Consider the following 14,019-nt stretch of genomic DNA (forward strand, 5'->3'; position numbering starts at 1 on the left):
TGTGTCTCCACTCAAATCTCATCTTGTAGCTCCCATAATTCCCACATGTTGTGGGAGGGACCCAGTGGGAAATGACTGAATCATGGGGTGGGTCTTTCCCCTGCTGTTCTCGTGGTAGTGAATAGGTCTTATGAGATCTGGTGGTTGTAAAAATGGGAGTTTCCCTGCACAAGCTCTCTCTTTGTCTGCTGCCATCCATGTAAGACGACTTGCTCCTTCTTGCCTTCTGCCATGATTGTGAGGCCTCCCCCAGTCATGTGGAACTGTAATTCCAATAAACCTCTTTCTTTTGTAAATTGCCTAGTCTCTGGTATGTCTTCATCAGCAGCACGAAAATGGACTAATACAGCCAGTGATAGATAACTGAAACACTTGCCTATCATCTGGGTCACTGCCTAGAATGTGAGTTCTCAGAGGCAGGGACTTCCAGGGTCTTGATCACCTTTTATCTTTGATGGTTACTTTTATGTGTCGTCTTGGCCAGACCACAGGTCAGATGTTATTCAGGGTGTTTCTATAAGAGTGTTTTTGAGTGAATTAATATTTAAATGGTAGGCTCTGAGTAAAGCAGATTGCTCTCTATAATGTGGGTGGACCTCATCCAACCAGTTGAAAATTTGAACAGAACCAAAAGACCAGCCTCCCACGAGCAACATAATTTTCCAGTAGACTGCATTTGGTCTTCATCTGCAGCATCAACTCTTCCTGATACTATAGTAGACAGCCTGTGGACTTGAACTAGTTCTCCAGCCTGTCAGCCCACCCTGCAGATCTTGGACTTGCCAGTTTCCATAATTATGTGAGGCAATTCCTTATTTTACACACACACTCCCTCTCTCTCTCACACACACACTCACACACACACTCACACTCCACATATATACATACTATTGGTTGTGTTTCTCTAGAGAACCTTCACTGATACAGTATCCATAGTCCCTAAAATGGTGGTTCTCAATTGCATCCTTATATTTGAGGTGGTTTTCATTAGTAGTTGTCACAACCTGGGGAGCCTACTGACATCTAGTGTGCAGTGATGCTGAATATCCTAGTGTGCAGTACAGCCCCCACAATAAATAATTATCTAACTGAAAGTATCAAAAGGGCTACCTGGTCTACTTCAAGCACATTTTTTTTTCTCACTTTAAGAGCATCCTAAAAACAATAATACAGTAAATCCACTGAAGGTAACTATGCAAAGTCACCTACCTAACGAGAGAGCTAAGGTGAAATAAAAAGCCAGCCCTTCCTAGAAATCACTGGGGAGGATTTCAGGGAGAAAGGGCTAAGACCCTACCTTTTTTACAAGCAACCTGAGGTCAAGTGAGCACAAGTCAAGTAACATTAATGGGACATAGAGGTCACTCTTCATTTGTGTCTACCACACACCCTGTGCCCAAGCCCATCGCCCGCCTGACTTGGATAATCAGTTCTACATGGTTACAGGAAGTCAGTCTAATTGGTTCACTGGTGACATTTCCCAGCAGCCGGTGTTGAAACAATTACAGCTTTGCCCTCAAACAAGAAATACAGCCACTCTCTGTGGTTATAAAAGAACAGCTCCCCCTGTTGGTGCTAGCTATATTCATCTTTTCAAATGAAAAAATAACTAACATATTTGACTGGATCACAATTTAGAAACATTCAATGGGCTCCTGAAGGTCTAGAAAGAGAAAGACGTGACCAATAACAGCAAACTTAACCAGGATCCATAAAAATATGTTTCTTTAGATTATGAGTGTTCATAATCATTTTCATTTGTATATCATGAACATTAGGTTATTGAGACAGAGCAGATATCACTATTCTTGTTATTTTTTAATAGACAAGAAATTAGCAGCACCAGGAAGAGAATTTATGTGCATAAGTCACTCTCCAGTTAAGAAAACAGAAGCCACTGTAGACATTTAGCTGCCACTGCTGGTCTGTGGGACCAGAAGGACACAACTCTGTTGATGCCGCTGGAAACTGGCACTGAGACTTCTGGAACGTGCAGCTGCCCACCATTGCTGAGGGCTGCTCATGCTGCCGAAGGCACTGCCTAAGGAAGAAAAAAAGAAAGAAAAGGATTTCTACCCTTCTCCAGTCTTCCTGTTAGCAAATTCTTTCTGGAAGACAGCTGGCAAGGGAATTAGTGAAATGTAGTTTGTTGGCTTCCAGTCCCCTATGACACCAGGGGAGGAGAGGAGGTCAGAAGTGGAGCTGAAGCCAGTGGATGAATAACTAGCACATAACATTTTCACTCAAGGTTCTTTTCACTCTGTCTCATTCTCTCCTGTGTTCATCAGGGTATGCTAAATTGCTACTTCAGAAAGACTCAAAATTTAACACTTCAACACAGAAGTGAATTTCTTATTCACATGACTGTGAATAATGTGGGTCACTCTCCCCACCCCATCCCTACGGGTCCTGGGTCACTCTCCCCACCCCATCCCTAGGGGTCCTGGGTCACTCTTCCCTCACCCCATTTCTAGGGGTCCTGGGTCACTCTCCCCACCTTTATCGCTAGGGGTCCTGGGTCACTCTCCCCACCTTAATCACTAGGGGTCCTGGGTCACTCTCCCCACCTTAATCACTAGGGGTCCTGGGTACTCTCCCCACCCCATCCCACAGACTGGGTAGCTTATACACAACAGAAATTTATTTCTCACATTTCTGGAGTCTAGGAAGTCCAAGATCAAGGCACCAGCAGATGTGGGGTCTCATAATGCCTGATTCATTGTTCATAGATGCTGGCTGTCTTCTTGCTGTGTCTTCACACGGTGGGAGGAGCTGAGAAGTTCTCTGGGACCACTTTTATAAGACATGAATCCTGTTAATGAGAATTATGACCCTATGACTTAATCACCTCCCAAAGGCTCCACCTCCAAATACCATCACATTGGGGATTAGGCTTTTACATAGGAATACTGTGGGACACAAATGTTCAGTTTATGGTAGTGAGGAATGGTTTGCCTCTGCTGGGATGTATATTCTATCACTGACATTGATTAGAATTGCTAGTTTCTGGTGATAATAAAGAGCAGAATGACTTCTCATTGGTTTTATCATTGTTTCTTTATTCCTTTTTTCTTTCTTTCTTTCTTTCTTTCTTTCTTTTTTTTTTTTTTTTTTTTTGAGACAGTGTCTGGCTCTGTCACCCAGACTGGAGTGCAGTGGCATGATCTCAGCTCACTGCAACATCTGCCTCCCCAGGTCAAGCCATCCTCCCACCTCAGTCTCCTGAATAGCTGGGACTACAAGCATATGCTACTACACCAGGCTTATTTTTGTATTTTTTGGTAGAGACACGGTTTTGCCATTTTTCCCAGGCTGGTCTTGAATTCCTGGGCTGAAGCAATCCTCCCGCCTCAGGCTCCCAAAGTGTTAGGTTTAGAGGTGTGAGCCACAACGCACAGCCTGCTTGTTTATTCTTATTGACTGTACCAGGGATTGAAGTGCTCCCATGCAGCCCCTCACCTTTGTATGTCACTGGTAAAAAAGATTCTTATATAAGAAGGAAAGTTATTCTAAGTCACTTTTAAGTTCCCTTTTAACTTTGAAATAATGTAACATTTTGAAACAAATACCCAGGGTTGCTGAAGCTATTCTGCACACATACATAATACATATTAGGCTTTCTTGCTGAAGCTGGGGATGATTTATCTTTAACCAAACACCTCTTATCACAGCCAATCAACATGCCTTCAGATAGAGCAGCGTTTATATGTTATTCCAATAATGTTAAGAGAACACATGTGTGGTTTAAGAAGAGTGCTGTGTTTTGCATGTCTCCTAATTTCCTAGAACTTCACTCTGGCTTTCTTAACAGGTAATGCAAACAGATTAAGTAATATTATGCTCCCTTCTGCAAAGCCTTTACTTCAGCACTTACTTTGCCATTTTTAGATGCAGTGTCTTAAAAATATGCAAACATGTGCACTTGCGGGTGAGTGTGGCAGATGCTGTTTGCGCTGGTGAAGCAAGGCACCATCTGCATGGAAAGGTCATGCTTAATTGTGTCAGCACTGATTTCTGAGTAATGAAAGTCTGGACAAAAATGAGACTTCAAACACACCAGCTTTTGCATTTAAGTCTGCAAAAGTAGCTGCTAACTCAACCAAATGAAATTAAATAAGGTTACTTTTGGATCCTGTGGGCCTGATCCAAATACTTTTTGTCTCCTTGGCCACACTTCATCTGAAAAGATTGCTGTGTTAACTAATGGGAGCTAATGGCAAACAACAAAGATTACTTCACCAACTGGCCAGCTGAGATATCTCCCAGATTCTTAACTTCCAGGAAGCGCCAGGGGTAGATTCAGCTTTTGAAAATGGGTAAAACTTGAAATCGTTCATGATAATGTGCGCGAATTGAGCATCTCAGCCAAAATGTCGGAATGTTTGGTCTACTGGCGGTAGGACTTAAGAAATGAATAAGAGGGGTCTTAGAGCTTTTCATGGAGAGCGTCTTAGAGGGAAACGGCTTCAGTTCCCCTATTTAACAGGTTGGGCACGTGGGGTTGGAAACTACTAAGATACTTGCCTGAGATTTCACCCCTGGTTATAGGGGATCTGGCACTTCTGACTGAGCCCAGTTCTTTCCTTACTGAGTCCAGTAATACAGCTAACTTTAGTGTTTTCTTTTAAATCACAAAATGTTTTCCAGGCCAGCATTAAATTAATAGAAAACTAGAACCTCAGATACATGTTGTTTGTCTATTTAAAGCCTGCGTGAAACAAACTCCGCGGGAGTAAAAACTGTGGCTTACAGGTCCTCATACGACTTACTTTGAAACCCCATCAAAATAAATATTTCTTAAAATAGCCCTGGAAGCAATGAGGATGGACATTATAGAAAATATAACCTTACTCTAGCGCTGCCCTCGCCACCCCCCGACCCCCGGTGTATTTAATTTGTGGATTCGCCCTGCCGCTGTGCTTCCCACACCTCTTCCCCTCCACTTACACAGGCAGGACCTCGGTGATGAGGATATGCTACCACTAGGTGGCAGTAATACCACGTTGGTGGGCTCGGGGGAGCTGTTTTATCTGATGTCAAGATTAGACCCATTGCTTTTTCCTTCCTCTCTGTGAAAGTATAGTTCTTTATTAAAGTAGCTGAATTCGGCTGATACGACCCAACACCACATTTATAGAAGATACCTTAGACGCCAGACTATTAAACTACTAAATGATCCAGGTATAATTTATTACCTGTTTCACCAAGTTTTAAATGGTTCAATTCTTAGTTTTGCTCTCTTTTCCCTTTAAAGCTTTGAGACCTTTACTGAAATAATTTAAATGAGTAGGAAGTGATTGAAATCTAAAATTTCAATTTTATACCTAAAAATGATTTTCAAGCCTGCAATTGCAATATATTTTAAGCACTTACTTTTTCCTCAGCTCATTTGGTAAACATAAATCTTTAAAGCATTTCAATTTTTACTTAAAATAAGGAATGTAGGTGATTCTAAACTGCTAACGTAGAGTGCTGTCACAGTAACAGTGACTGGAAATAGTGAAAATTCTTCAGAGTTCTCAGTGTTACAGTGAAGGCAGCTTGGGAACAGTTCCCCAATTACAGAGACAATGACTCAGCCACAGCGACAACTTTGAAGTAGATTTTGTCACTGTTCATGGCTGGCCCATGGGTCTGAGTTTTCTGTGTTAATCATATAAATATGAGATCTTTGGTATTTTAAATATTTTAAGGGTGGTAAAGAGAAGTTTCTCTTAACATGTAAATGTTTTTGTTTTGTCTATCTAATGAAGATATTATAGAGATGATTTGTTTTGAGATGGGGGTCTCGCTGTGTTGTCCAGGCTGGTGTTGAACTCCTGGCCTCAAGTACTCCTCCTGCCTCAGTCTCTCAAAGTGCTGGGATTACAGGTATCAGTCAATGTGCCCAGACACAAAGTGAATTTTATCCAGAAGGTTAGGTGGGGGATGGAAGCAGGAGGAAGAACAGAATTATGAGGAACTATGAGTGGTTAAAAAAAAAATGTGAAGAGAGTAGGAAAACTATAAAAGAGGGTACTGACAGGATGGTGTGATAGGTGACTGAACCAGTAATATGCCCGAAGCAAAAAGGATAAACCTGGCCCTGAAGGGGGTCACATCAGAGCAAAAAATGAAGGCTTCAGAAGAGCCTGGAGGGTGGGGAGCATGGAGGTGACACACCAGAAGCTGAAAGCCAAGGGCTCCAGCACGGTTTCTTCCAGGACAGGCTGTGCACCACCAGCCTCAAAATCCCCAAGGCACAGGACCCTAGGGCCTGCATCTTGGACAGTTGCCCCAGGTGATTCTGATGTCCTGCAAAGGTTGAAGAGCACCTAAGTCTGTGGAAGAGCCTGCAGACCAAAAGTAATGTGGTGATGGGTCTGTGGGCTCCTGGGGCAATGATAGGTACTAAAAGCCTATGCCAAGAAAAGATGGTACCTCATGACCTAACAAGCTATCCATGTTTGTGTCAGTCAACACCCGTCACAAAAGAAGCCTGTCATTCCTTGGACCATCTGTGTGTGCTCACAGGCAATGGGCTATGTAAGAGAGAAAGAAGGACTTCCAAAAACAAGAAAGGTTGAGGTCTTTTAGTGCTTGGAGGTATCAACTAAGTAACCTCAAGCTCTTGTCTAGTATCTCTTGGCTACAGCTCAGCTGAGACTCAGCTATCCTGGCATCAGGAGTTGGTGGCTCCCTGTGGAGATCCTCCAAGTGCTCTCAGCAGACAAGGCCTTCTTAGGGGAATAGGTCGCTCAATGACACTGATGATCCAGATGTCCAGAGGTCCCATGGTGGGGGACTTAACTTGATCCAGGCTTACGCTTCAGACACATACAAACCAATCTGACAGACAAGGACAGATGGGAAAGGGACGGAGATGGACTTCTGGGAGTAAAAAAGGGAGTCCCCGGGAGGAAGAATTCTTATAGGTGAGGATTCATGGCTTCAGAGCCAGGGGCAGGCAGGTCTCGGTGGTTGTTCTTGGCCTTAACCTAATCTTGCCTACTCTCTAGCAAGATTTTTGCGTCTTGGAAGGAAAGGGCATGGTGATGCTCAGTAGTGTTATTGCTTCCTAAATGATCTAAGTCACCTCAGCCTGTTGGGTTGAGGGGATCCAAGTCCCCTAACCCTTTCCTTTAATTAACGAAAAGAATAACCCCTCCAGGCTTCCCTATCTCACATGCTGTGGCCAGTCCAGTGATCTGATAATCCAGTGAGATTTTCATGAATTCTGGGGGCTTACAATATCATAGTTTCTGTTCTTCTTACTTCCTGCTCCCACTGACATCTGAGCCACTGAGGCAGTCAGCCAGCGCACCTTCTGAGGTTCTCTTCTCTCTGCACCACCTGACCAAGCAGTAGACATGGTGCATCTAAGTGCAGCTGTCTTATCAAACAGTCAAGGACAGCAAACTTGACTAAAGTTTTGCTTAGGGAAATGAAGGCAAGTTTGCATTATAACACAGCTTAACATTAAATAGCAGACATAGCCAAGCATGGTGGCTTATGCCTGTAATCCTAGCACTTTGGGAAGCCAAGGTGGAAGGATTGTTTGAGGCAAACAGTTCAAGACCAGCCTGAGCAAAATAGCAAAGACAGCCCGTCTCTAGGAAAAGCTTTAAAATATTAGCCAGGTATGGTGGCACATGCCTATAGTTCCTGCTGCTCAGAGGCTGAGGCAGTAGGATCATGTTAGCCAAGGAGTTTGAGGATGCAGTGAGCTATGGTTGCACCATTGCACTCCAGCCTGAATGACAGAGCAAGATGCTGTCTCTAAAAAAATCTAAAAATAAATAAGTAAATGGCAGACTCTGAGTTGAATTTCTTCAATTCCGCCACAGAGCACTTACTACTTGGTGGCCAGCTTTGCCTTCTGGCCACTACTTCCCACCATCTCCACCTGTTCTTCTCTCAAATTTCTCACTCCCTAGCCTCCTGTCCAGCATAGAGATGGTCATTTGAAGGGAAATGCTGTCACCTGAAAGGGAGGTGAGCATTGGAGACCATTAAGCAGATGGCAAAGAACTCTGGGTGACATCAGTTTGCCATGCAGCTGCCCTGGGTCATGAGTGTCGGGGATGTGTCCCCTCACTATTTGGATGGTGGGAGACTGTGATGCAGCAGCATTAAACCTCAGAGACCTGAAGCAGAGGCTGCCCCAAGAACAGAGCAACAGCTAGAGCAGCAGGTGAACAGAGCTGCAGGCAGAGGCTGACTCTGTGTGAGAGACCTCCCCTTTTTTCCTGGGGACTTTTAGACAGACACAAGAATGGGAAGGACTGAGACCCGGCCACCAGCAGGTGGAGGGTATTAATCCAGCAACTATAGGAACAAATAATGTGTTTGCCTAGGACTGACAAGCTGATGGGCCTTGGGGAATATCCACCAAGATACAGAATAGGATGCAGTGCCTTGCTTGCCTTGCCTTGCCTTGCCTTGCCTTTTTGAGATAGGGTCTCAGTGTAGTGGCACATTCACAGCTCACTGCAGCCTCAACCTCCCAGGATCAAGCATCCTCCCACCTCAGACTCTTGATTAGCTAGGACTACAGGTGCATACCACCATACATAGCTAATTGTTTAATCAAATTAAACAATAACAATTTTTGTAGAGACAAGGTCTCGCTATGTTGCCCAGGTTAGTCTTGAACTGCTGGATTCAAGCACTCCTCCTGCCTCAGCTTCCCAAAGTGCTGGGAATGTAGGCATGAGCCACTGCACCTGGCCCGCTGCAGTTTCTTGTGTTCTCACATCCTCTTTCAATACCCAGAAAAGATAAATCATCTTCCCAACATGCAAACCAAAAAATAAATATTATAAATCTACTCTAAGCTGTGGCCAGTGCTTCTTAATTTAATGTGCATATACATCATCTGGGGATGTGGTTAAAACAGATTCTGATTCAATAGGTCTGAGATGGGGCCTCAGGCCTGCGTCACTGACAAAAGCATCCATGTGATGTTGATTCTGCTTGGGCCACTTTGAGAAGCAAGGGTGTGAGAGCACCCCAATGTGCTCCTTGCCCTCCTCCTCCCCACCTATATTTACAAACAATGACAAAAAATAGGTACTGAAGGACAAAAGGTAATTCATAATCTACAAGGATGATAGTTTATGGTAGAGTCCTGGCTCTACAGTGAAATGGGGGTGCTGGGATGGGAGAGGAGAAGCAATCCTGAGGCTCCTTCATGACTCTCTTAATGAGAACATTCATTTTATCTTCATTGGACTAGCCCAGTAACAAATGTGCAAATAAATCCTCTACTGCACAGCTCTTCCTTCTGAGGGGCTTGACAGTTTGCTGTCTCCTGATTGCAGTTTCCTGACCCGTCGGTAACAGTCTTCTTAAAAGGTAGCTCAGTATGATGTTAGCGGGGATTTTTAGATTCCAAACTTGACATTTTAATTATAGAATAAAAGACTTGGACCATTTTCAGAGAACAAGATAGGGGGATTATTTTGAGGGACACTTTGGTGTCCCTAAATCATCTTGGAGAGACAGCTAACTTCTAACAGCCCTACACTCACCTTGCTTTAATCAGATCTTCTCCTAAGCACTCAATAAAATGTAACAATGTACTGGGGTGAGTCTTTGTCCCGGGGTTATTTGAGCATTCGCTGTGGCAGCTGCATCCAGCCCCAAGTGACATGTATGATCAATTCTTGCCAACGTGAAGGCCACCCATCCAGCTCTTCCTTTATACAGCCCTTTGCAGAACGGCTCCCCAAGGGGTTATAATTAGAATTGTAAAAGCACATAAACAAAATACAAGCCACATGAGCCTGCCTGCCCAGCTTCAGGACATTTGAAAGTGTCAGAGAAAAATCTTCGTTTAAAAGTTTTTAGGACAAAAATACAAAGGAGTAGAATTGGATTGAAACAGAAAGGTCAAACAAAAATAGAGCAAACTAGTGGCAAAAAAGCTATTTGTTTATTGAGGATTATGTTTAAAGGTAGGAATTTAGCTGGAGAGAGTGAATTGAAGCCTGGGGAACTAACTCTCTGGTTCCTGTGACCTCCTTTAACTTGTGACTGGAAAAGCTCATTTGAGGATTTTGATGAGCTGGAAAACTCAGCTTGTAGGGTGTGTCTTCGGAGAAATCCCTTAGTAGTAAATGGTTGTATATAAATCTGACAATCCATTGACTAAGAGCTCACTGAACACTAGTCAGTTGCTAGATTTGGGAAGCAGGTGGAGTTCAGCTACTCCACCTCAAAAGAGGCTACTGTGGGATATTGATTGTTTTCAGTTAAAGGCGTTTGAAAAATAGCAGATGCCAGAAGGGCACTCTGATCTCTGATCTTCCTTTTTCTTCCTGAAAGCAGGAAATAAAACTCCCACGTGAAAGGTACCCTCCTTGTACCAGGAAAAAGAAAGATATTCTTATCACCAGAGATGCGGAGTTGGGGCCAAGAGAAATCTGTGCAAACAAATACTGTTAAAGGAACCCTTATCTTCCTTGATGCTTTTCCACAGTTAACTGCCTGAGCTCAAGCCCCTTTGTTTTGCCGCATTTCCTTAATTTGCTGCTCTTTGTCAAGCCTAGAAGATAAACCTTTGGTTCTAACTGCTTCTTTGGGTCTTCAGATTTTTTGGTAAAGGCTTCCATATATATGTAAAAACCTATTGCAATTCTTATGCTTTTCTCTTTTTAATCTGTTTTATGTCCGTCCCAGCTGGAGATGCTGGAAGCTTGGAGGAAAATTTTCCTTTCCCTACACAGGGGATGAGAGAGGTGCATATATGGCCTCTGCTTTGAGGAAAGGAAAAAATGCACAGGAAAATACGGAACACCGTTCATAGTGAACACGTAAACAAAGAGCCAGTTCATTATAGCTGGGGTCCCATAGTGGAATGCCACCTCAATTCACTCACCTTCTAGTGAAGAAGAAGATTCATTTGACGTTAAATTAGGAGTCAAACAAACAAAAATTGGGGGACTTTTGAAATGCCAATTAAGAATAGAGTCTTCCCTCTGTTTCTGATAGTCACAAGTTATTCTCTATGAGGTATACCACAAAATCACTGTCATTTATAAAACTAATGCTAGCCTGTAACTAATACCCTGTACTAAATTATGTTTTACCAAAGTGTTTCAGATGCAGTAACAGTAACTGCTATTACCTAAACTGTTCACAATGATTATTTAGATGCTAAAATTCCTTACAGGTATACTGAGAGGGGCTCCTGTGCCACACCGTTAGTTAACCCCTTTAAACCATTCCCTCATCTGGTTATCATAGACTCTTGTGAGGAGGCCTCAGTATCATTATCTCTGAGGTAGAAACAGATAACCTGAGACTTGTACACAGAAGTGGCAGTGAGGAGGGAAATTCTGATTCAAACGTGGGTCTATCTGGCTCATAACCTTTGCTCACTCCAACCTGCTTGCCCACCCATGATTCCCCCAAGGAGGTCAGGAGCTCCCTGGGCATTGGAGAAGGACCTTGCTGGCCCACATGCTGGAATCACTTCCCCCTGACTGGAACTGGTGCCTCCAGGCTGCAAGAAGGAAACTGTGATGTTGAGATAGACACAGTAGCCTCATCCCTCATTCCTGGGGGGAAGAGGGATCATAGAACATCAAGCGCATTTCTCAGGTTTTGATTAAACAAAGCAAATACTGTAAAAGAAAAATCAAATAGGTGTCCGTAAGAAGTTTATTAAAAAATAAAGAAAATCTGTTTTTTAAACCAAAAATAAAACTCTAAGCTCCCAACCAACCAACTGATGGACCTTCCCCTCAGGCAAGGGCATTCCAAAGTTAACTTGAAAAACTAGTTCAGGCCATGTGGGAGTGGGGGTTGGACATGCCTCATTATAACCTGCACCATTTGGAATTCAGGTACAGCTGACCAGCATTAACATTAAAACAAAGACCTTAAGACTGAGAGAACAGACTCTTCAAGTTCAACAAGAAACTTTTACAATCCGCTCTCTCTGAAGCCTGCTACCTGGAAGCTTCATTAGTATAAGGACCTTGTTCTCCACAGTTCCTTATCTTGACCCAGACATCCCTTTCTATCCGACTCTAGGTTTTTAGAAAATAAATCTTTCAACCAACTGCCAAACAGATTATGACTTGGAAGCCCCCTGGCTGCCCCCATTGTTCCAGACAGAATCAATGTACATCTTACATGTATTGATTGAGGTCTTATCTCCCTAAAATGTATAAAACAAAGTTATAGCCAAACCACCTTGTCACATGTTCTCAGGATTTCCTGGAGCTGTGTCACAAGTCATTAGTCACTCATATTTGGCTCAGAATAAATTTCTTCAAATATTTTACAGGGTTTGACTCTTTTCATCCACAATTTTCAAAAGCACTTTGCAGCAACTCATGGAATGTACCTCCGATTTCCTAAGAATAACTACCTCTTCCTCCTCCTCACCACTACCTCTTTTCATCCTGAATTTTAAAATGATAATACGATCAACACTTGGAGTTAGACTCATTAAAGGTTTATTTTTAGGAGAGTTTTACGAGAACTATGTGACCCACCTGTGGCAATTAAGGATCCTAGAGCGCTGTTGTGTGAGCCCTGGGAACTGGCACCCTGAGCCTTGGCTGTCTTCCAGATTGGGCTACTATATTTAGCCTCACTAAAGTTCTCCCCTGAAGTTGAGCTCATGGCCACATTTTCATTTCCTGAGTTATTATGTGGGGTCACCCATTTCTTGAGGGGCCCTACCGTCTGAACCTAGCTCTGTCATTGCTCTGTCAAAGATTTGCAGAGGGCAAGTCATTCAATCCCTGGGACTCACCCTGACCATCTAGAAGAATAGAATGATTCATAGACAACTGCCATGAAAAATAGCTAATTACTGGAAATGATTGTGGAAATCTGGAATACTATGTATGTCTTCCAGCCTCAGGAGGAGGGGAGCAACATGTGCAGATGGTATTTTTCCACCAAGTGTGGGACTTGGAGGAGCTGTCAGATGTAGACAAGGTTCAGCAGAAGAGGTCATGGTTTGGGAATGAGCCAGACAGGGCCTGGGGCAGAGAGGACTTAATTTGAGACAGTGTTCAAGGATCCGAGAAAGGGTCTGTTCTTTCCACTCCTCTCTAGTGCGACACTGACCCTGCCTCATGGGTACATGCATCATGGGAGGGTATAATTACCTAAAATCATTCGAATTAGTGATTAGAGGGTGAATATTGGATTTTTACAAAGAATGCTGTTGTTGGTTTCCCGTTTCTTGGAAAGTTTGTATCTTCTGATTGTTTGGTTTTAGGACAAGACACATAGGTCAGTCTTAGTCTTGTTAAAATACCACCTTTGTTACATATTTGCTCATTTATATTTTATGGTTGTAAAAGAAACAACCATAAAAATTGATGTCAGCTTTGTGGAAACTACCTAAAACTCTAAGAAAGTAGTGAATTTTCTAAGTGTATTTTTCTTTTCAGATGACTTTTTCATCTTCCTCAAACTATGAGATGATGAAATAGCACAGGAATCAAGAACTCTTTTTTGGATAAAGTTCATCTCCAAAATGTCAAAGTTATGCAAGTTTTCTGCCGTAAGTAGGGGAAAGCATCAAACACACACATACACACATACACATACACGCTTACACAAACTCACAATTGCTCAGGAATCATAGGCTGTGCGTACTCCTTTGCAGGTAAGGAGTATCATCATAAAATGTCGATTGGTTCAACACACTGCCAAAATATAACTAGGAAACTATCAAAATTCCACATCTGGGGTATCAAAACTGCTTTATACTTTCGTTTTTCTCATTCAAAGATGGTTTATAAAAGCGTTTTGGAAGCAATAAAAGCTATTACCTAATTTGTTTAAGGTGATTAGATGATATGCAAGATCACTTAAAGGTATTAATCCCTACAATCTGAGTCTTTAAAAATTTTCAACCCATAAATACTTTAATGATTATTCTGGAAATACATGAGGGCATTAGCTTTACTTTAAAAGGTATTTAAAACTCTTCACCACATTTTTCCATTTAGCTGTTTGCTTCCAGTTACCCTTGGGCAAGCTGTTTGGTCAGAGGGCTGGCTGTGC

At 42.8% G+C, this 14,019-nt stretch overlaps 1 long non-coding RNA gene across 1 annotated transcript in view; it reads right to left on the reverse strand.

Moving 5' to 3' along the window:
- Positions 1 to 1,814: 1,814 nt before the first annotated feature.
- The window catches only part of LOC105486363 (uncharacterized), a 41,179-nt gene continuing 28,974 nt past the window's right edge, over positions 1,815 to 14,019 (reverse strand). The window contains exons 2-3 of the long non-coding RNA XR_011620565.1: positions 2,652 to 2,812; positions 1,815 to 2,041 (exon numbers count right to left, since the gene is read on the reverse strand). This is a non-coding gene — a long non-coding RNA (uncharacterized lncRNA). The remainder of the gene's footprint in view (positions 2,042 to 2,651; positions 2,813 to 14,019) is intronic.

This window comes from Macaca nemestrina, chromosome 3, assembly GCF_043159975.1.
Source record: "Macaca nemestrina isolate mMacNem1 chromosome 3, mMacNem.hap1, whole genome shotgun sequence".
NCBI classification, from domain to species: Eukaryota; Metazoa; Chordata; class Mammalia; order Primates; family Cercopithecidae; genus Macaca; species Macaca nemestrina.